General features: G+C 34.1%; 1 pseudogene; it reads right to left on the bottom strand.

Annotated features, from left to right (window-relative positions):
- Window positions 1–1,830: 1,830 nt before the first annotated feature.
- On the bottom strand, window positions 1,831–20,795 carry LOC148764545 (uncharacterized; annotated as a pseudogene).
- Window positions 20,796–21,265: the final 470 nt, after the last annotated feature.

Raw genomic sequence — 21,265 nt, 5'->3', positions numbered from 1 at the left:
GCTAATATAATTTCCTTTTTATTTTATAAATTTATTTTTGTACATAATCATTACATCACCAACCGTTACTTGAAAAATGTTGTACCGTTGTTCTTCTCAAGTCAATTACATAAATAAAAAAGACATTGAAAACTACAAGCACTTATAACTTAATAAAAAATACCATTCTATCAGTTTTAATTCTATGGTTAACGTTTATTAAGCCGCCATAAAAGTTATACAAATAATTAATTAATAGAACGAAAGAAAACTTGAAGGACAAGTATTGATGAGGTTGTTGTCCCATGAAATCCAACTTTAGTTAATTGATTAGGTTTTGTAAATTATGTGATTTTTTTTAGTTCTAAAAATCGTTATACCAACACCAACTAGAATTAAAAGCTCCTGTTACAAATTGATTTTTTTTTTTTTTGAGAAGCAATTTGTATGGTTTCATTACTCAAAAGATGGATATACAAAAACTACCTTTGCATGGTAGTGGGGCAGACTGTACCAAGGGAACATTGGCTTCCTTTGGTGACTCACCTGCAAGAGTGAACCGTGACAAACAAAATCCTACCAGGTTGAACTTATTAATTCATTAACTCGCATGTCATATCATTCATCATCAAGATAAACAAATTAATATATAATGAAATTGTGGTTAAAACTTGTGGCTTTGATTAGCTATTTAATTTAAACCTTCACGCAATGCCCAAATATTTACTAGAAGAAAAAGAATTTTGGGTGGTTAACAGTCTGAACTTGTTGGAAAACTCAGGCTTTGATAGGTCATTCAAATCCAACTAATCCTTGCTTTTGCAGCCACAGGTGCAACAAATTTCTTAGATCTTTTCCTTCACGCATAAACTATTAAATTGTCAATTCAATCCTATATACAGAAAATCAGTATGGAAAAATTAAACAACATCAGGTTGCATTGGAGAGAGCAGTTTTCATTAAGCTTAAGGGAACCCCAACTCTAACAAAATTATTGAAGTAGATGTCATAAATTACTCTAACAAAATTAATGGTTAACATAATAATGCAACTTGTCAATACCACTCTAAGGTTTGCATTATTGAAACACTATGCCATACCAATATAAATTAAGAAATAGATTAGCGGAAGAAAGAAAAAAAAGACATAGAGTCATTGGTAGCTGCATAAAAATAATATGGCACCTACCCCAGAAAAGAAAAACGAAATTGTTGCAAAAGAAAGACTCATCACTCATCAATTTCATAACATTTCATTTATCTACAAAGATGGGCTTGTACCAAACTCACAAATTCATTGGATATGAAAAGTGCTTCAAAAAACCCAATGCCTTAAATCTTAGGTATTTGGTCCATATTGGAATACCAGCCCAATGCTATTAAGATGCTCCAGTGGATACATTCGGTTTAAGGCAAACAAACTGAAGTTTACTTTAAATTGCCTAAAGTTGTTTTATTGGGAATTTCAGTGTCAGGCCATTCAATGCATTTTTGGTAGTTAACGAAAACCGTCTCTGCCTTGATTTAAAGTTAATGAAAACAACAGAAGTTAAAGCAATTAGAAGATAAAGATCAGAGTTTTGTTTCATTGTTTCTTTCATTGCAAGCAATGGTTAATTGCAGTTGGCAAACTCTTGAAATAAATGTTAGGTTCGGGTGTTATTCATTCTTTTACAAGGTTCAGTCTGAAGACTGAACCAAGGACAAGTACCGACATCTAACCACATCCACCACCTTCATACAAACGATGTAGGAAATAATGTAAAAACAATAAACCAACGCTAAGAATTTGTCTGTTCTAAATTCAAAGGACTAATGGGAATATGAGATGTACATTGAGATTGGTCTGGATTTATTTTGCTGTCAGCAAAGCTCTTGCATAACCATTGGATATTTGGAACTGCTCGCTCATGCCAAAATGGGCCAAAAGAAGCCAAACGTGAGTTAGAAGCTCACCACCTCGTCTCAGCTGTTGACAGTGCTGACTCCCTCTGCTGTGACTAGCAGCATAAGCGAGCATCTCCAGCCAAACATCTCTGATCATATCCTATCTAACCTTTTTGTCTGTCACACCATTCAATGCTGATGCCAGCCTGCACGCATTGAACAACACTGACTTGCTGCTATTCCTTTTCAGTTTCCCCGGCAGAACATCTAGGTTTTCTTCAAGCAACATGTGGCAGGCTGCAATCATTTGGTACATCATTGGTTCTTCACTGGAATAGGACTTTCCATCTAACTTCATGCCTCGACGCAATGAATTGCAACAAGTAGTTCGATTCGTTTTGTCATTTTGTTCTTCTAACTCACCAACTTGACGCAACATATTCCTACATTTAGTCCTATTCTTTTTCTGAGTTCTAGGAGAGTTTAATCTCTCTTTGAAAAACCTCTTGGCGTCAGCTTGAGTGTCTCGGAACCTGATAAGTCCAATCCCTATTGGCAACAAGAAAGGATAGATGACTAGTAGACGGAACATATATTTTGAGATGCACTGGCTCACATCTCGGGATGATTGAACGTCGCTTGAAATGGTACTCAGAGGCATCTCTGAGTAGTAGCAGAGCTCTGTGGCAATGTGCCAAATAAGGATACTCTGGTCGAATTCAACATTAATACTCCACTCGAGGCCAAGGCCAGTTTGCCGCTTACACCTATCAAGTATGTTGTTTCCTCTTTGACTGCACAAGTCTCTAAAATTAGCATCACCTTGTTTCTCCTTAAACTGATCAAATTTCTCTTTGACATGCTTGAAAATCAGCTTTTTGAGATGATCATCGACTTCTACGTAAGTTTCAGGCTGGTATTTTTCCACTACCTTTTCCAGTAGTTTAAGATAAGGCTTTTCCTCGAGGCAGATGCTAAGTAGACTAAGCTGTGCCATGCGACTAGACCACCTTTTTAGTGTAAAATATGGTGCTAAAGAATCGATGAGTTTCAGAACCGTGGTTTTGTTATGCTTAATCAACCAATGATAGGTCTGGTCTGAGAAAAGTAGTACTAGTGCTGCATATATCTCCAGAACAATAGCTACAACAAGGAGAAGAAAAGTTATGAATATGTCAACCGTTTTATACTCTTTCAAATCCTCAAGAGAGAAAATCACCAACACCAGGCAAGTGAGACAAAGAGTAGTGATACGGCGAGCAAAACCCCAACGAGTATAAACTACTGTTGCTTTGGTTTATAGCATGTCATACATGAATCCTAGACCGATGGCGACCACATCAAAAGCATCTTTATCAGACATTTGCTGAAACAAAGATTGGCTCTTCTCCCTATCTTTAAAGCTTAGAATGAGATCTGCAAACAGATACTTAAATGTTTGAAACAGGGCATTGGCTTTAATTATATTCCGCCCATCAGGAGTGGCTTCCGCAGGGGCAGTTACATCCAATTCTTCCTGAACATCCTTCACCTCTTCTATTTCCATAAAAAAACCTTCAGCTTGTTTCAGCCTGTATTCGTTCATCAACTTGGAATAATTAGGACCGGGATCCGGAGAAGTGAGCATCGAGTCTCGAAGTTCATCATTGCTTGCTTTCCAAAGAGTCCATGTCCTCTTTCCATACTAAATTGATCCAACCACAATCATTGGAATGCTTAGCAATGAAAGACGGCTTCCCGACCAGGCCATCAGGAAGATGTATATTGTCATAACTGTCTGTACTATTAGTCCGAAAAAGTGCCTTAACCACAACTGATTGTCTTCCAAGGCATATGCTGTGATTGTATCAGGGCCACCCAAGTGCAGCAGTAAGAAAGGTGCCCAAAATGCTGTCAGCTTTGTATTTAAGTCAACAACACCTCCCTCATCATATATATCTCCCAGGTTATTTGTTAGTATGCCAAGGGCAATAGTTGCTACAGAGTCAGCCAACAAGTGGGAACACCCAACAATGGCTCTAATCCTTATCTTGGGAATGTACTTTCTGCGGCCGCCTAATACAGTGAGAATTATTTGGACCAGAAGGCTAGTTACAACCATTGCTCGAAGCTCCCAATCCTTCCACAAATTCATTAGCTTTGGAGTAAATACCTCCATTGCCACCTCCTCTTCCTCATCACAATCAAGCCAGTAATAACTGAATATATGTATAAACAGATATAACAATTGATTACAAACTACTTTATGAAGAACAATTGGTATGGAAACAAGGATAAATGCCTGTTCAACTCTTTTATGTAATTAATTCGTTTTTCCTTTTTGGAATAGATTTAGAGAAAGTAATGGAGTTGAGGTCTGAGTCGCAATACATGGCGTCAAATTTAAAATGAAGCCATGAAGAAGATGACCACATACTCCTCATGTGCTTTAATATTTCTGTTTAGGTGGGTTTTATTTATTTTTTTTCTGTTATGGCCAGGTGTTGTGAGTATTTGATATTTTAAATAAATATGGGACACAATCCTCTATTGGAGTAAAAAGAAAAGTTATGACTGTTAGAAATTAGAAAATAAAATAAAAGTCATGTCTGTTGGATACAGGAAAATAAAAGAAGAGTCATGTTTGTTGGAAAAAGACCAATAATTGTGATTGTTTGAAACAAATACAATTGTGTTTGTTGAGAAGAGACACTTATGCCTATAAAAAAACTTTCCTTTGGTACAATAGAACGTACAGAAAACAACAGAATAATAATCTCTCTTTTTTTTTCATATTTTTTAAGTTCATTTTGCTGTAGAAAAATCTTATATAAGTTTGATAATCTTATCATACTTCGGTGAGAGCTTAGTGGATTGATTTCTTCAGTGTCATCAATTATTGAATTTTATTGTATCTTCGAGGTTTATACGTTGGTAATTTTTTTGAATACTACAAGTGGGGGCGAATAAAACCTCAAGGAAAGAGGCATTGTTACACACTTTGAAACCTTTTTGATATTTTCCAGTTTAATGTTCTAACAATCTTAAGGTTTTATTTTGTTTCAATAATGACTATTGCTTGTAGAACACTAAGAGAATTGACTTCTAATTTTTGTGAAATTCGATCAGATTGATGTGGACAAAGAAAATAGCAAAATGGTTTTTTACCAGATTACCAGATAAGCTTTCTTTCCTTAATTGATTTGATTTGCATGAATTGTCCTAACAATATCTATTTTGAAAGATTAGTTATTAGAAATCTCAAGAAATTATAATGGTGTATGATCAAAGAAATTTCATAGAAAAAACTTGCCACACAAACCTTGTTAAGTAGCAAAAAGAAAAAAAATTGGTGTCTTTATCTCGGTTGGGTAACGTGTAGCCATAACTATTTTGTCATAAGAAAAATTGAAGAAACTTAATTTTGGGGAAATTTATTATTTCTCTTCTCATTTTTGCTATTTAATATATATACTTGGTTTTGAGGTTTTAGGCCTTTGCCATGGCAACTGTTGTCATCATTCTTATTCCTTTTCTAGTAAGAACTCAAATTGTAAGACTCTAACAAGGATAATCTCAACAGAACAAGTCATTATTTATTTGATTTGATTTTTGAAGAAATTATGAAAATTGAACATCTAGTATTATTGTTACGTACAATGTTTGATCACATCGAATATACAAATAATTTCTCAAGAGGAAACAATCAAGATCTTATGATTTCCTTTATGGAAGACTAAGCATTAAAATAAAAAAAGAAAAGAAAAAGCTTTATGTGAATAGGATTGTTAGCTTCCATCATAGGTAGTTTTAACTTGGGATACTTTCCATGCACCTTGTGTTTTGCTTGTTAACATGTAAAGGCTTTTCAATTTTTCATTACTGCTCTTCCAATTTATGCTTCATAGTGATTTGAGAACTAGAAAAATTCTCTTTATGGGTGTAGAAAACCAGACATATAGAGCATTGAATATTTGCAAAATATGACTTTAATGAGAATTTATCATATACTTTTCCAAAGAAAGAAAAAAAATGAAAAGATACGTGAGATATGTAACCACTACTGGAATGATATGATGTAACATTTGAGATATGTAACCTTATTAAATGAGATCACTCCCAAATGAAGAAAAAAAATTATAAAGAGTCATATGTCAATGGGACATTAATTTGGAGACCTAACACAATAGTAGCTTTGTGATCATTCAATGCACTGATTCTTTTATTGTTTTGGGACAAGATCATCAGGTTTGTAAGCTTCTCAAAACATTATATGGGCTTAAACAATGACCAAAACAATGACATCAAAATTTGATGAGGTCGTTTTAGCTAATGACTACAACATAAAAAAATCTAATAAGTGCATATATAACATATTCCACAATGGCAAATGTGTTATAATTTGCTTATATGTAGATGACATAGTAATTTTTGGCACAGAGTTGGACCAAGTTGAGGAGACAAAGAATATTTTGTCAAATAATTTTGTAATGAAAGATATGGGTGTAGCGAATGTCATCTTAGGAATCAAAATATTCCAAGATGAAAATGACATAAGTTTGTTACAATGGCACTACATTTAAAAAGTGCTTAAAAAATTTGATCCTAGTAATTGTATACCAGCATCTACACCCACGGATCTTCAAATTAAATTAATGCTTAATGTTGGTAGGGATATTGATAAACTATAATGCACAAGAGTGATTGGTTGCTTAATGTATGTAATGACATGTGTAAGGCCAGATATACCATTTACTATTGAAAAGTTACATAGAGTACTAAGGTACTTGAAAATCATGCTTCCACAAGCAGATGAATTTTCATGTTTGGTAAAAGTGCCATTTCTTGAGGTCCAAGTAGAAAAAAACGTAAATAACAAATTCCACTATAGTAGTCGAATTCATTGCATAGGTTGCTACCACTAAAAAAGTGGAATGGCTAAGATATATACTTTATGGTGTACTTTTGTGGCCTAAAACAATCTCTCTAATTTCTATCTATTGTGATAGTAAAACAACACTAGCAAAAGCATATAGCCAAGTATACAATAGAAAATCTAGACAAATTGAATTAATACATAGCTATGTTCGATAATTAATTTATGATTAACTGATCACTATAACTTTTGTGAGGTTTAGTGAAAACTTGACAGATTCTTTAACAAAAAGTCTCGCTAGAGATTTTATAAATAAGACCTCAAAGGTGATGGGGTTCAAGCTCATAAATTGAAAGTCACCTATGGTGGAAGCTCAACTTAACACTTAGTATAACGTCAAGTCTTGAGTTCAATGAGACAAAGTACACTATTTGTATGTGGGTGCTAGCACTGTAGTATGATGTATTATATTTCATCCCAAGTAAAGTGTTAGGTACCCTTAATGGTAAGAAAATGATGAGTTATATACTCTTAATAAATCCATAACAGAAATATGTTAGAATGCTTTAGTTACAGAAGCATTCTTGATAGCATCTACTTATGTGAGTGTGAAGTGTGGTTGCTTATAGCAGCTCAAGAGCTAGGCTCTATTAGTACTCATGAAAAGAGAATGCAAACACATGGTCATGAAAGTGTCACCAAATATTATGCATTCATTGGTGTTGAAATCGTTGTGTGAGATGTGTTCAATTAACCAAATGGAATAGTTGGTTCAAAACATAGTCTACCATGCAATTTTGGTTAACTTTAATATGTTTTTACTAAGTGAAGGTTCAATCAAAAGACACTTGTTTATGCAATTTATTTTCAAGATTATCAAAAAGTTAGATTAATTTGAAAATGGTAGGGGATTGTTGGAGATTTCAAATAAATATGGGATACAATCCCATATTGCCATAAAAATGTTATGACTATTGGAAATTAGAAAATAAAGGAAGAGTTATATTTGTTGGATACAGAAAAATAAAAGAAAAGTCGTGTCTGTTGAAAAAAAAACCAACCATTATGATTGTTTGAAACAAACACAATCGTGTCTGTTGGGAACAAGCACTTATGCTTGTAAATGACTTTTTTCTGAAATAATAGAACGTACAGAAAACAATAGAACAACAATCTCTCCTTCATTCTCCATATTCTCTAAGTTTTCTTCTATATCATTTTGCTGCAAAAAAATCTTATAGAAGTTTGATAATCTTGTCATACTCTGATGAGTACTCAGTGGATTGATTTCGTCAATGCAAAATGCCATCAATTATTGGGTTTTATTATATCTTCAAGATTTATACGTCGGTAATTCTTTTGCACATTACAAGTGAGGGCGAATAAAACTTTTAAGAAAATGGCATGGTTCCTTGAAGCCTTTTCAATATTTTTATATTCAGTGTTCTAGTAATAAGTGTATTTATCTTAATATGCTGGACAAATTGACATGGTAGTACTAGGATTGATCTATTTTATTTTAGTTTTTCTTCTTCATATGTTTGACGTATATGTACTGTAGGAAAATGTTGCAATTAATATTATCTTATACCTCCAACCATCTCTCCTTAATGGTTTGATTTTATTCTCTTTTTCAAGCTCTGAGTTTTTTATTTTCTTCTTAAAAGAACACTCAAACTCCAACATGGTATCAGAGCTTTATTATCTATCTTGAAGAATAGTGAAAAACTTATTTTTTTTTTTTTTCAGAAAAACCTTGTCTCCATAGTTCTTTTTTCTTCTTTGTTTTTAACCAAAAACTTAAACTCAAAAATGCCTTTTATTGGCTAGAGTGCTACTACAATTTTTACTAGAGAAAACTACCTTAAATGGGTAGTGAAAATGAAGGTTTTACTTAAAGGCTTTTGATTTGTGGGAAGTTCTGAAAATGGGAGGTGAGCTCCCTGTTCAAAGACATGCAAATCCAACGTTTGCTCGGATAAAGCAGCATAGCAAAGAAGTAGCTAAAAGGTATAAAGCTTTGTCTTGTATACACTCAGTTGTCTCAAATTCAATCTTTACAAGTTTAATGGCTTGTGAGTTTCCAAAGGAAGCTTGCGATAAGTTAAAAGAGTTAATCTTATTGATTGGTGGATTAAAGGATATCCATGAGTCAATTGCTCATTTTAAAAGGGCAATGAGATATGCCAAACAATCTTTTGCTAAATTAACCAAGCTTAAGGAGTGTGTTGTTAGTGCAGGGATTAAAAGTAAGTGTTTATTGTGTTTAGATGTGAGCACCAAATTGAATTCTACTTTTTTTATATTAGATACAACCTTGAAATTTGAAAGGGCTTTTACGTCATTTGAGTTTAATGATAGTAATTATAATACTAAGCTAGCAAGGATAGGAGATGGGGCGCCTGGTGATAATGATTGGGCAACTATTAGGAGAATTTCTCTTTTCTTTCAATAATTGTATGATTTGATTATAAATGTTTCAAGTTCTTCTTATGTGACTTGTAATACTTTTCTTGATTGTGTTTGTATGTGTATGGCACTTTGAAAGACTGGCAACAAAGTAATGATGTTGATTTATGGTATGTGGAAATTAAAATGAAAGAAAATTTTGATAAGTATTAGGGAATGTGGAAAAAATAAATTTGGTGTATATCATGGCGATTCTTGATCCGAGGAAAAAGCTTGGTTATGTTAATTTATTTTTCAAGGTATGTATTCTCCTACGCAAGCCCCCATAACTAAAGTATTCTATCAAATTATGTTATTGGTCTATTAAGAGTATATAACTCATCATTTCCTTACCATTACGGGTATCTAGCACTTTATTTGAGATGGAATATAATATATCATATTATAGTGTTAGCAGCCACATACAAATAGTGTACTTTGTCTCTTTGAAATAAAGACTTGACGTTGTACCAAACGTTGAGTCGAGTTTTCACCTTAAGTGGCTTTTAATTTATAAGCTTGAGCCCCATCCCTTTTGAGGTTTTATCTACAAGATCTCTAGTAAGACTTTTCATTAAAAGATTTGCCAAGTTTTCACTAGATCTCACAAAAGTTATAGTGATCACTTCATCTGAAATTAATTGTTTGATATAGCTATGTCTTAATCCAATATGTCTAAACTTTCCATTGTACACTTAGCTATATGCTCATGTTAGAGTTCCTTCACTATTACAACGAATAGAAATTGAAAAAATTGGTTTAGGCCACAAAAGTACACCAAAGAGTAAATTTCTTAGTCATTTGGCTTATTTGATGGTAGCAGCCAATGCAATAAATTCGGTTGCCATGGTGGAATCCGTTAAACATGTTTGTTTTTTAGACTTTCAAGAAATTGCATCCTTATCAATAATGAAGATCCATTCACTTGTAGAAGCATAATCTTCCAAACTTATAATCCAACTAGCATCTAAATATCATTCTAGCATTGGTGTATATCAATTATAGCAAAGACCATAATTGATTGTCTTCTTTAAGTACCTGAGTGTATCAAAATGTGACAAATAAGCCTTTCAAGCTAATTAAAAATAATTCAGCCTAAACCATATTCTTATGATAGGTTTTATTAGAATATAAGCTAGGGTTAATATAAATAGCTCACTTAAGTTTAGTAGCCATTTTTCATTTTGGTTGAGAAAATAAATGTTCTAAAGTGAATTTCATAAAAATCTCTCTGTGCTAAGATTTGAGGATTTTCAAAAGCAAGTTTGCAAAACAAAAATTGAAGGTCATTGTTGGATTCTTCATTACAAGGTGAGTAAAAAAACCCTTTTTTAAATTGTAGAAAAATACTTGATTGATTTAGAAGAATTTGCATTAAAATTGGAAAGGAAATCTGCTAGAAGAACGAAGTTTCATATTATGTATCGTTGGTTAAAGATAAAACCTATTAAGTTAAAGACCTATAGCTAGCGATAGTAGACGATAACCATTTTGCACAATGCTTTGAATCCTTTACAGTCGGTGACTATATGTATCGAACAACCCTAGTTTTGCAACACAACTTTGTCTTACTTAATAATTGATACGATCCTACCTTTTTTGTTATTCAATTGATGGCTATATGCCCGGACTCACTTTGTTATTAGTTGTTCTTATTGGTGCTCTACAATTTAATTAATTTGATTTTGGTCTGTGAATTTTAAGGATTTTGAATCGAAATGATTATGAACTTGTTTTGAGAACTTAAAACTATTGTAACGTGCAGGTCTGGGAACCCGACCGCCAGACGCTAGTGAAAACTTTAAAAACTAAGAGTCACCACCAATCTTTTTTACTAGGTGTGATTGGTCACCTATTGACTCGATTCTAATCGACGGAGTCTTAATTAGATTTAAGCTCGTCGAAAGAACCTTAAACTAGTCTACGTTTTTTTCAGATCTAGGTTCAAGAGTACAGTTACGCTCGGGGAAGGATTAGCCCCCTCGAGACGTCGGTTCCATGAACGGTACCATTTTTAGATTCTCTTATTAGGCTTTAATTTTTAAGTTCATTTTATTTCTTTAGCTATTATTCACTTATTTTATCTCCAATTTTATTAAATTATTTTATTTGATTCTAAAATGAAATGCAAGTGCAAGGCAAGATGAAATGCATGTCGTGAGATAAAAAATATCGGACAAATAACCTTTTATCAAGGATATTCTCCTGGATCTGCCCATCATACTAGTGGGATCCAGGGTATTCTCTTACCTAGGGAATTATTTGAGAAATTCGCCTTCGTAAATTCGACGAATAAATCCCGTCATCGGGGTCATCGTATGTTTTCTTCTAAAATAATATTTTTGTGCATAATGAACCTAATACGAACAAAAGTTTTTTATTAAAGATGTTTCTCGAGCCCTCCCATCATACTGTTGGGACCCGAGGATACCTTTTCACCTAGGAAACTTTTTGAGGAATACCCGCCTGCGCAAGATCCTCGAAAGATCCCATCATCGGGACTTATGCTCGCAAACAAAAAATATCTATATGCAATGATATGCATGATGCAATAGAAATATATGATATGCTTTTGAAGTTTATTTTTTTTATTATATTTTTTTATTTTTTTCATTATATTTTCTATTTATTTAAAATTAAAAATCTTGAAACCCCAAAATCAAGACATTCCCATCATACTGGTGGAGCCTTAATTCAGATTTCGATTCTAGAGAAAATTAGCCCGAGATTACGACTTCTCGCATCCCGATCGATCATCCCATAATCGGTATATTATACTTGTAGTTAATGTCATAAAGTATTATCATTATTTTCTATTTTTTAGGGGTTAATTTTTTAAGATTGATTCTCATACCCATTTTATTACTTTAATACTTAATCCAATAATTTCCAATTTCTCAATTTAATCTATATATAAATCTTTAACCTACCATTTACTTCATTCATTTATATGCTATTTTTATTGTTATTTTTATATTTTTTTTATATTTGTAGTAAATATTTTCCTAAGCTACAATTCTTTGTATAACTAAACATTCTCTAAAAATATTTTTTTTTGCTTTATTATTTCTATATTCTTCCATTTGCAGTAATCTCCTAAGTCTAAAATATCATGAAAGAAATTAGAATTTTATACTACAATAATTAAGAATTAATTCTACCTAATATCCCTTAAAATAGAAATCATACAAAATGAGCCAACAAACAGATCCATAAAAGGGTTAGGGATTTACCTTAGTGGGCTAAAAGTGGCCCAAATGGCTAACCCGCTCCAACTGATCTGTTTCCCGGAGGCTTGCAGAACCACCTCCAAAATGCACCGTTTTGGTGCTTAAGGTGCAACTCCTCTACCTCCCACAACTACGTCGTTTGGCACCAAATTTAGCTTCCTCTAAACGGCGTCGTTTAGTAGTCTAAAACCCTTTCTTTCCTCTATTCTCATTCCATTTTCTCTCTTCCGTTTCTCTCTCACCAGCTGGTTCTCTCCCCTCTCTCTAACTTCCCAGCCGACGGCTTCTAACTTTTCTCTCTAGCCGATCCCTTTTTGCCGGCTAGATCTTCACTCTCAAAGCACCACCGATCAACTCCCCAATCGACGTCGATTGGCTTTTCCTATCTCCATCTCTTTCCTTTCACTTAACAGCAAGCCCACCAATCAGATCTCCTGTCCCACAACCGGTGGTACTAAAAGTTCTCTCCCTCTCCACCGGTCATCTACTCCTCTCTACCGAACAGCCCTTAAAACAGGACCCTTTTGTTGCAGCCGATCAGCTTTTCAACTTTCTTTTTTGGGGGGCCGATCAGCTCTCTCTCACTCCCTATCCTACGATGGCACAACACCCCTTTAAACCCACTACTGTCGCCGGTAGGTGACCCAACGCTCTCTTTCCCTTTTCGTTGGCAACGAGACCTAAGAACCACCCTTTTAGAGCCGGCTACCCAAAACCCCTCCAAAAAAACTCCCTAAAATCCAACCTACAACAAACAAACTCCAAAAAAAAATCCCAAAACAAAGAAAGCTCTTTTCATTCCTCACCCATTGTGTATTTTTCTGTATATTTTCTTTGATTTTTTTTGTATATTTTTTGATTATTGATGGATTTCTTGGCTGCTAGATTAGGGATTTGATTTGTAGGTTGCTAGGGATTTTTCTAGGTTTTTTTGATTGCTCCTTTCAGGATGAGTGCTACAGTGCCCCCTTTATACTAGGTTGAAGGGGGCACACTCCACTACTCTGCCAGATGCGAATTTTTCACGTCTGGCAAGGTGCATTATCACCTTACCAGTCGTACCTCTCTCTTCTTTTTTTTTTTATTGTTTTTATTATTTCATTTTTCATCATTTTTTTATTTGTTGTTTATTTTCGTTATAAAATAATTTTTTTTGTGTCTACAGTTGCCCCTCTTTGTGCATTTCGAAAATCCGAAATAGTACAAAGACGTAGACACTGTATTTGACTAAATTCTTTAATCTTCTTACCAAAGTTCTTTTTTTTGTTTTGTTTTTTTTTTTTATGTTTTTATGTTTTTTTGTTTTTTTTGTTTTGTTTTAAATTAGACTCCTCAAGGTTGAGGCAACGAAACTTTAAAAATGAACTCTTCAAAATTGAGGCTATGAAACTTTGAAAATGAAACTCCTCAAAATTGAGGCAACGAAACTTTAAAAATGAAACTCCCCAAAGCTAAAGCAACATAACTTTAAAAATGAACTCTTCAAAGCGGAGGCAACGAAACATTTTTCTCTTTTTTCTTTTTTTTTCTTTCTTTTTTTTTTAAAATAAACTCCTCAAAATTGAGGCAATGAAATTTTAAAAATAAAACTCCCCAAAGCTGAGGCAACAACTTTAAAAATATGGCTCCTCAAAGCTGAGGCAACGAGACTTTTAAAAATAAACTCCTAAAAGCTGAGGCAACAAGACTTTTAAAAATGAACTCCTCAAAACTGAGGCAATGAGACTTTTTTTTTTAAAATAAACTCCTTAAAATTGAGGCAATGAAACTTTAAAAATGAACTCCTCAAAGCTGAGGCAACGAAACCCTTTTTTTTTTAAATGAACTCTTCAAAATTGAGGCAACGAGACTTTTAAAAAAGAACTCCCCAAAGCTGAGGCAACGAGATTTTTAAAAAATGAACTCCTCAAAGCTGAGGCAATGAAACTTTTAAAAATGAACTCCTCAAAGCTGAGGTAACGAAACTTTATAAAATGAACTCTTCAAAATTGAGGCAATGAGACTTTTTAAAATGAACTCCTCAAAATTGAGGCAATGAAACTTTAAAAATCAATTCCTCGAAGCTGAGGCAACGGAACTTTTTTTTTTTTTTAAATAAACTCCTCAAAATTGAGGCAATGAAACTTTAAAAATGAAACTCCCCAAAGCTAAGGCAACATAACTTTAAAAATGTGGCTCCTCAAAGTTGAGGCAACGAGACTTTTAAAAATGAACTCCTCAAAATTGAGGCAATGAAACTTCTAAATGAACTCCTCAAAACTGAGGTAATAAGACTTTTAAAAATGAACTCATCAAAGCTGAGGCAACGAGACTTTTAAATTGAACTCCTCAAAGTTGAGGCAACGAGACTTTTAAAAATGAACTCCTCAAAGCTGAGGTAATGAAACTTCTAAAATGAACTCCTCAAAGCTGAGGCAACAAAACTTTTAAAAATGAACTCCTCAAAACCGAAGCAACGAGACCTTTAAAAATGAACTCCTCAAAGCTGAGGCAACGAAACTTCTAAATTGAACTCCTCAAAACTGAGGCAACGAGACTTTTAAAAATGAACTCTTCAAACTTGAGGCAACGAGACTTTTAAAATAAACTCCTCAAAGCTGAGGCAACAAGACTTTTAAAAATGAATTCCTCAAAGTTGAGGCAACGTGACTTTAAAAATGTGGCTCCTCAAAGCTAAGGCAACATGACTTTAAAAATGTGGCTCCTCAAAGCTGAGGTAACATAACTTTAAAAATCTTGAAACTAATTATCTGAAATTTTTCAAAGTGGTTATCAAATTAACCAAGGCTTGTTGTCTTTGCATGGTTTTTGTGTTGCATGGATTTTTACCTTTCCCAATGCATAGAAATATGTGTGAATGTTGACTATCGCATAGAAAATTTCCAACCTCACTGTTGCATGGTCATGTGCATGCATGCATGATGACAAGAGGAAAAATTACCTTTATCTCATCATTTCATTTCAGTGTCTTCCTCTATTGAAAGCCATTCTTTCTATCTTTGCACACTTTTCTATAATCTTTTTGTGCAATTGCCAAATCACTTTATCACAAAAGAACTTTCTTGCTAATCTTGTCATATCATTCCCAATTCTTGAAGTTATTTCTTGAAGATGGATATCCCCATGAGATCGTATATCAATTCAAACTTGATTTCAAAGGTTCCATACCTCTTGATCCTTGAGAAAAGATTCACAAAAATGCTTGTCTCATCATTTAAAACTTTTGATCTTCATACTAAAATAGCAAAAGTTACTTTATAAAAATGCATAACCCTCTATTTCTTTTAAAGCATCTTGAATTTTGATAAAATTGACTTACAAAACCATTTTTTTATGACTAAAGGTAATTAAAGTTTGGAACAGAATTGAGTCAATTTGACATCTTTCCAACATGTGACACTTAAATCTCTTGAAAATTGATGATTACTTATTGAAATGATTTTGGATGAGCCAAATGACAATCTGGTCTTTCATATGCATTGGATGGTTTAACACATCAGTGTCTTGGTCAACAATAAAAGTTTTTCACCATTTCATGGGGAGAAAAAGAAGAAAAATTGAAGTTTATTTGTCTAAGCTCACAAAGGTATGTTGATTTAAGATCAATTTTGCAAAAATATTGCTTTCAAATCACAATCAAATTTGACATTCTCTAAGCCTCATGATGTGTGGCAGGATGATAAATGTCAAGACCAGCTATTACAAGTTTAATATTGCACAAGGCTATTTTGACAGAGATAGGCTCAAAATTCAATAGGATTTTTTTTTTCAAATGATCTTGAATCTTTAAGGGTGCTTGAGAATCTTAAACCCTTAGGAAGGTGTCCAACACATTCATCTGCCTTGAAATGGTCTATCTCTAGTGCTTCTTATTATCACCTTAATTGGAATCATGAATGGCTTCATAAATTCCCATCTTCGCTCTACACTGCCCTTTTGGGTTTTCACCTTAGAGCTTCATCTTTTTCACTCACTTTTTTCTTTTCTCTTTTTTTTCTGTCCCCACTTTAGATTGCCCTTTTGGATTTCCACCCTATAACTTCATCTTTCTCAATTGTTTTTTTTTTTGATTGATTGTTCCATCATGCACTTGAAAAACTCAAACTTAGTCCAAAATGACTTAAAGGATTCAAGCATGTAATTTTTGTAAAGAAAAGAAGTCAAGGTTTCACTTTCTATGTGATGATCTCTTTCTATAAGATAACTCCTCAATTTAAATATCCACACTTGATCAAAATGGACTTCTTCAAGCATGTAATGTAGACTATGGTTAAAGGTTCTGAAAAAATGGATACAAAGGCCCAAAACATGTATTTAAAGGTAATTAAACCGAAGATCATTTATTATCGCATTAAAGAATCTTTTAAGACATTTGTCCTTTTTCAAAACATGTTTTTTTCACCATTTCTCTTCTATGCTTTTTCTTTCTTCCTTTCTTTTTTCAATTTTCATTTTTACCCTTTTTTTTTTCAACCTTCACATTGATGGATTGAGTTCGAAACTTTCAAGAACTCAAATTTGCATCTACTCCCCAAAATATAAAAGATGTTCATATTTCCCTCAAAATGAATCTTCTATCATCTATGCTTTTTGTAGACATTTTTCTTCATAATTGCCCCCCAATGTGGGAGGTGATCCTTGGTTGAGGTGTATTTTAGAGACAATTTAATAGGCTCAAAAGGGTAGCAAGTGGATAATTTCTCATTTGTGAAGGGGAAATGAAACATGGCCATTTATCCTCTCAACTATGGTTACTTATATTGAAAAGCAAATCCCTATAAAGGAATAATTTAAGATCAAAGGTTGATTTTTCTTCCTTTTTTTCCATTTTTGACACCATTTGGGCATTTCAAGTGCATAATGTCACTATCAACTTTCCTCACCATTCTTTCACTTTTTTTTTCACAACTGAAGATTGAATCAACCTTTCCAAAGTGAAAAGATTCATCAAGATTGTTTTTTTCTTAATCAACCATTTAAATGAAGACTCATGAGACAACTCTTAACAATAAAGGTTCCTTAGAAGCCTTCAAAGATCTAATATCAGAACACCTTCTCATGATCAACTCTTTCAAGAAATACTTTTGCTAAATGAGAGGGGAAAAAGGGCTATTTTTAAAGCCAAGGTGTCTCGAAGGTATTGGGTAATCTTTTTTTTTTTTTTGTCATCATGCCTCAGAATAAGATAAAGGATGGTTTCAAAAGGTTCACACTTGGTATGCAGTTGAAAGAATTTGAGAGGTTTTGGCATATTTGAGACTTCAACATAGTCTTGACATTTATTAACCTACCACATTCAGAGTCTTTACAAGAGTGCCTGATTTGCTTGATTTTTAAAAAAAGAATTTTGCAAAACAATCAATTATAACATTGGTAATCGCCTAGACAAAGATCATTGTTTTTTGGTACCACATGATAAGGTTAATAAACCTTTAAAACTTTGCTTCCTTTTGGACTCAAGTTCTTGAATATCCTTATTTGAATAGTCTTGGGTTCCAAAGTGTTTGAAGAAATGGTTAGAGAATGTTTGCAAGGACAAGTTTGTTCCAAACAGTAACCATCAATTCTTTCGAGATGATGTGCACATTTTATTGCCAAAAATCTTTTTTCCTTTATGACCCTTCTTTCTTTCTTTCTTCTTTTTTTTTTTGCTGTGTTTTTTATATTTTTTATATTTTTATTTTTTGAAATTTGTTTTTTGTTTTTATGATATTGAAAACATGTTATAAAACCTTTATTGAATCAACTATATCACATCATAAAACTTTAAAAATTTTCATTCAACAAAAACATTAACACTTCAATTACAACTCTTAACAAAATCCTACTCATGCCATGCATCTAACTATAAAATAAAAACTCCGAATCATCCATTTTTCCTACAAGTAATTTGCTTAAGACATGTGGCTTTCAACTTTCGAACAAGAGCCCACTCTACGGCATAACCGATTTCCAACATTCCATAAGCTCAAGAGTCAAACTGTCATCCTTGATGAGATTTTCAATTTTCTCTTTCAATTGCCTACACTTCTCTGTTGAGTGTCCAATTGCCCCATGTGACAGTCACATTTAGCATTAGGGTCATAATTCCTTGTCGATGGGTTTGGAACTGTCTTCATTGGCATCAGACTGAGGTATTGATTCTCAATTAGTATAGGTAAAAGTTTCGAAATTGGCATGGGCAATTGGCGAAGGTTGGGTTTTGGCAATGATTGAGGCATAAGTGGAGGTGTGGGTGCTCTTAGATGAAAAATTGATTGTGGAATTGGTTGATAGAGACACAGGCTATGGAAAATATGATTCCGAGCGGGGTAGGAAGGTTGGTATGCAAGATGAAGATGGTATGGTTGATGCCCCATGGTTGCTCTTCACATGTGATAACTCGTGCCTCCCCTTTTCTTTTCTTTGAGGCATTACAATTTTTCATGCTACTGACACTATTCTCTTCAATTTTACCCTTCTTAATTGCATTCTCAATCATATGCATATTTAACTCGTCTATCCCTTTCATAACTTTGTCTAAACCCTGATCTTTTCTTGGGACATTGAGTGAAATGTTGGTCCTATCAAAGACAAATTGGTCTTCCTTCAATGGTCACTTGAGGCGTGGTTCAGTTTGAAGTGATTGAAATTCTTAAGGGTGAATCCCATTGGTTCTGTTGAGACATTCAACCATTTCCATCAATTTGGCAATTTGTCCTTCCATCTCTCGAAGATCATGTCCGAACTCTTCTTGATTGCGCTCTAGTGCGCTGATCCTTGCTTCCAATTGATGTTCAATATCCTTCAACCCCTCTAACTCAAATTAAATAAATTAGAAAAGAATTTTGAAATTTGACTAATACCTTTCTAGATGTTTTCCATAAATGAGGATTTGTTTTATTCTCTTCAAACCTAATAAAATTATGTGGTTCTTTTATTATGGGAATAAATATATCTAGAAATTAAGAAAATATGAAAATATGGATATGGATGCAAATATGTCATGTGTATGAATGAATGAAATGCAATGATGCTTTGATGAATGGATGAAGTGATATGCAATGGAGTACCTCCAAAATGTAAGAAAATTTAAATGTTGTACGTGCAATACGAGTACAATAAAAATCATTTTATTAAAAATCATGTAAAGTGAGAAGTGGAAGATCTACTCAAAATTAAAATCCTTTTTTTTCTTTTTTTATTTATTTTCATTGGGTGAGTTTGAATTTTAGGCTGAATCTTTGGCTATCATATTTACTGTTGATTTCGAAGTTTCCATATATAACTCAATCATTGATTCGTCCATCATCCTTTGCACTTCTTTTCGGAAGGGACTACAATCTTGAATTAAATGCCCCACACATCTTTTGTGGTATAAGTAATATGGTCCATGGAGGTTTCCCAAATCATTCATGTCAGGACATTCTGGCCAAACCTCGAGCATGTCAGTCTTTACCAAGGCTTCAAACACTTTCTCCATGGGGGTTTCCACATCTCGAATGCTCCTTTTAACAAACACCTCCCCTTCAATCACATTTATCCCTGCCTCAGCATGATTTGGTAATGGGTTGTTGTTAACGTTCTGTTCCGACTTCTCTTCAAAGTGCAGGATTCCTGCCTTGATCAACCTTTGCACCTTGTGTTTGAATGTTGTACAATTCTCGATCGAGTGACCTTCAATTCCATAATGGTAATCATAGTGGGCGGAAGCATCATACCATCTCAAGAACGGTAGTTTCAACGGTTCTATGTATAAGGGTGCCACCAGATGGTTTGCAACTAACTGAGTGAAAAGTTCAGCATACGGGATTGAGATTGGATCAAATTTCACTTTCTCTTACCTATTTCGCCACCCCCTCGATTCACTGGCAGTATTATTGTTTGGAGGTGTGGTTTGCTATGCGGTTGAAGTTGCTATAGGTACGGAAGTAGGTGGGTGGATATTTGTGGGGTAAGGTGCTCGTTGGATGGGAGTATATGGGTAATGGTTAGGAAAGGCATTTAGCATGGGTGGGTATAGGTATGGACTTTGTGAGATGTTGTTTACAATTAGGTAATAGGGGTATGGTGGATATGGTAGGTAAGGATTGTGGGCTCTTCCTTGGAGTGGTCCTGAAGTGATGGCTTGGGCTTCTCCTTCCTTCTTCTTAAAAGTTTCTCATTTCTTTGTACTTAAGTCTCACCGCCTTCTATCTTCCCTTGTTTAATGGCAGTCTCTATCATCTCACCTGAGATCACCATATCAGCGAAGTTTTTCGTGGCACTACTGACCAACCGTTCGTAGTAAGGGGCCAACAGAGTGTTAACAAACATCACGGTGGTTTCTTTTTCAATCAGGGGTGGTTGAACTTGAGAAGCCACATTCCTCCATCTTTGAGCATATTCTTTGAAGTTTTCAGTTGGTTTCTTCTCCATGTTTTGTAAAGAAAAGCGATCCGGAGCCATATTTGTAACATGCTTATACTGAGCTATAAACACCCGAGCAAGGTCCTTCCATGTGTGGATTCGATTATGGTCCAGTTGGACGTACCACTTTGTGCAGCACCTGTGAGACTATCTTGGAAGCAGTGTATCAAGAGCTTGTCATCATGGGCATATGCAGCCATCCTTCTGCAATACATGGTGATGTGTGTGACCGGGCACTTGATTCCATCATACTTTTTAAAGTCTAGAATTTTGAATTCTGGAGGTATAACCACATCTGGAACGAGACAGAGCTCGATTGCATCCATAGAGCAATACATTCCCATTCCTTCTATCATGCGTAGTCTATCCTCTAAAAGGTCAAATTTCTAGTGGGTATCGAGATTGTCCTTCGATTCAACGGATCCATACTTGAGTTTCTCTTGTTCTTTCGGATCGTCCAGATCAGGAACAGAGATGGA

Source organism: Theobroma cacao, chromosome 1, assembly GCF_053813885.1.
Source record: "Theobroma cacao isolate CCN51 chromosome 1, ASM5381388v1, whole genome shotgun sequence".
NCBI classification, from domain to species: Eukaryota; Viridiplantae; Streptophyta; class Magnoliopsida; order Malvales; family Malvaceae; genus Theobroma; species Theobroma cacao.
The sequence above is the reverse complement of the archived record's forward strand: the minus strand, read 5'-3'. Positions and strand labels throughout refer to the sequence as shown.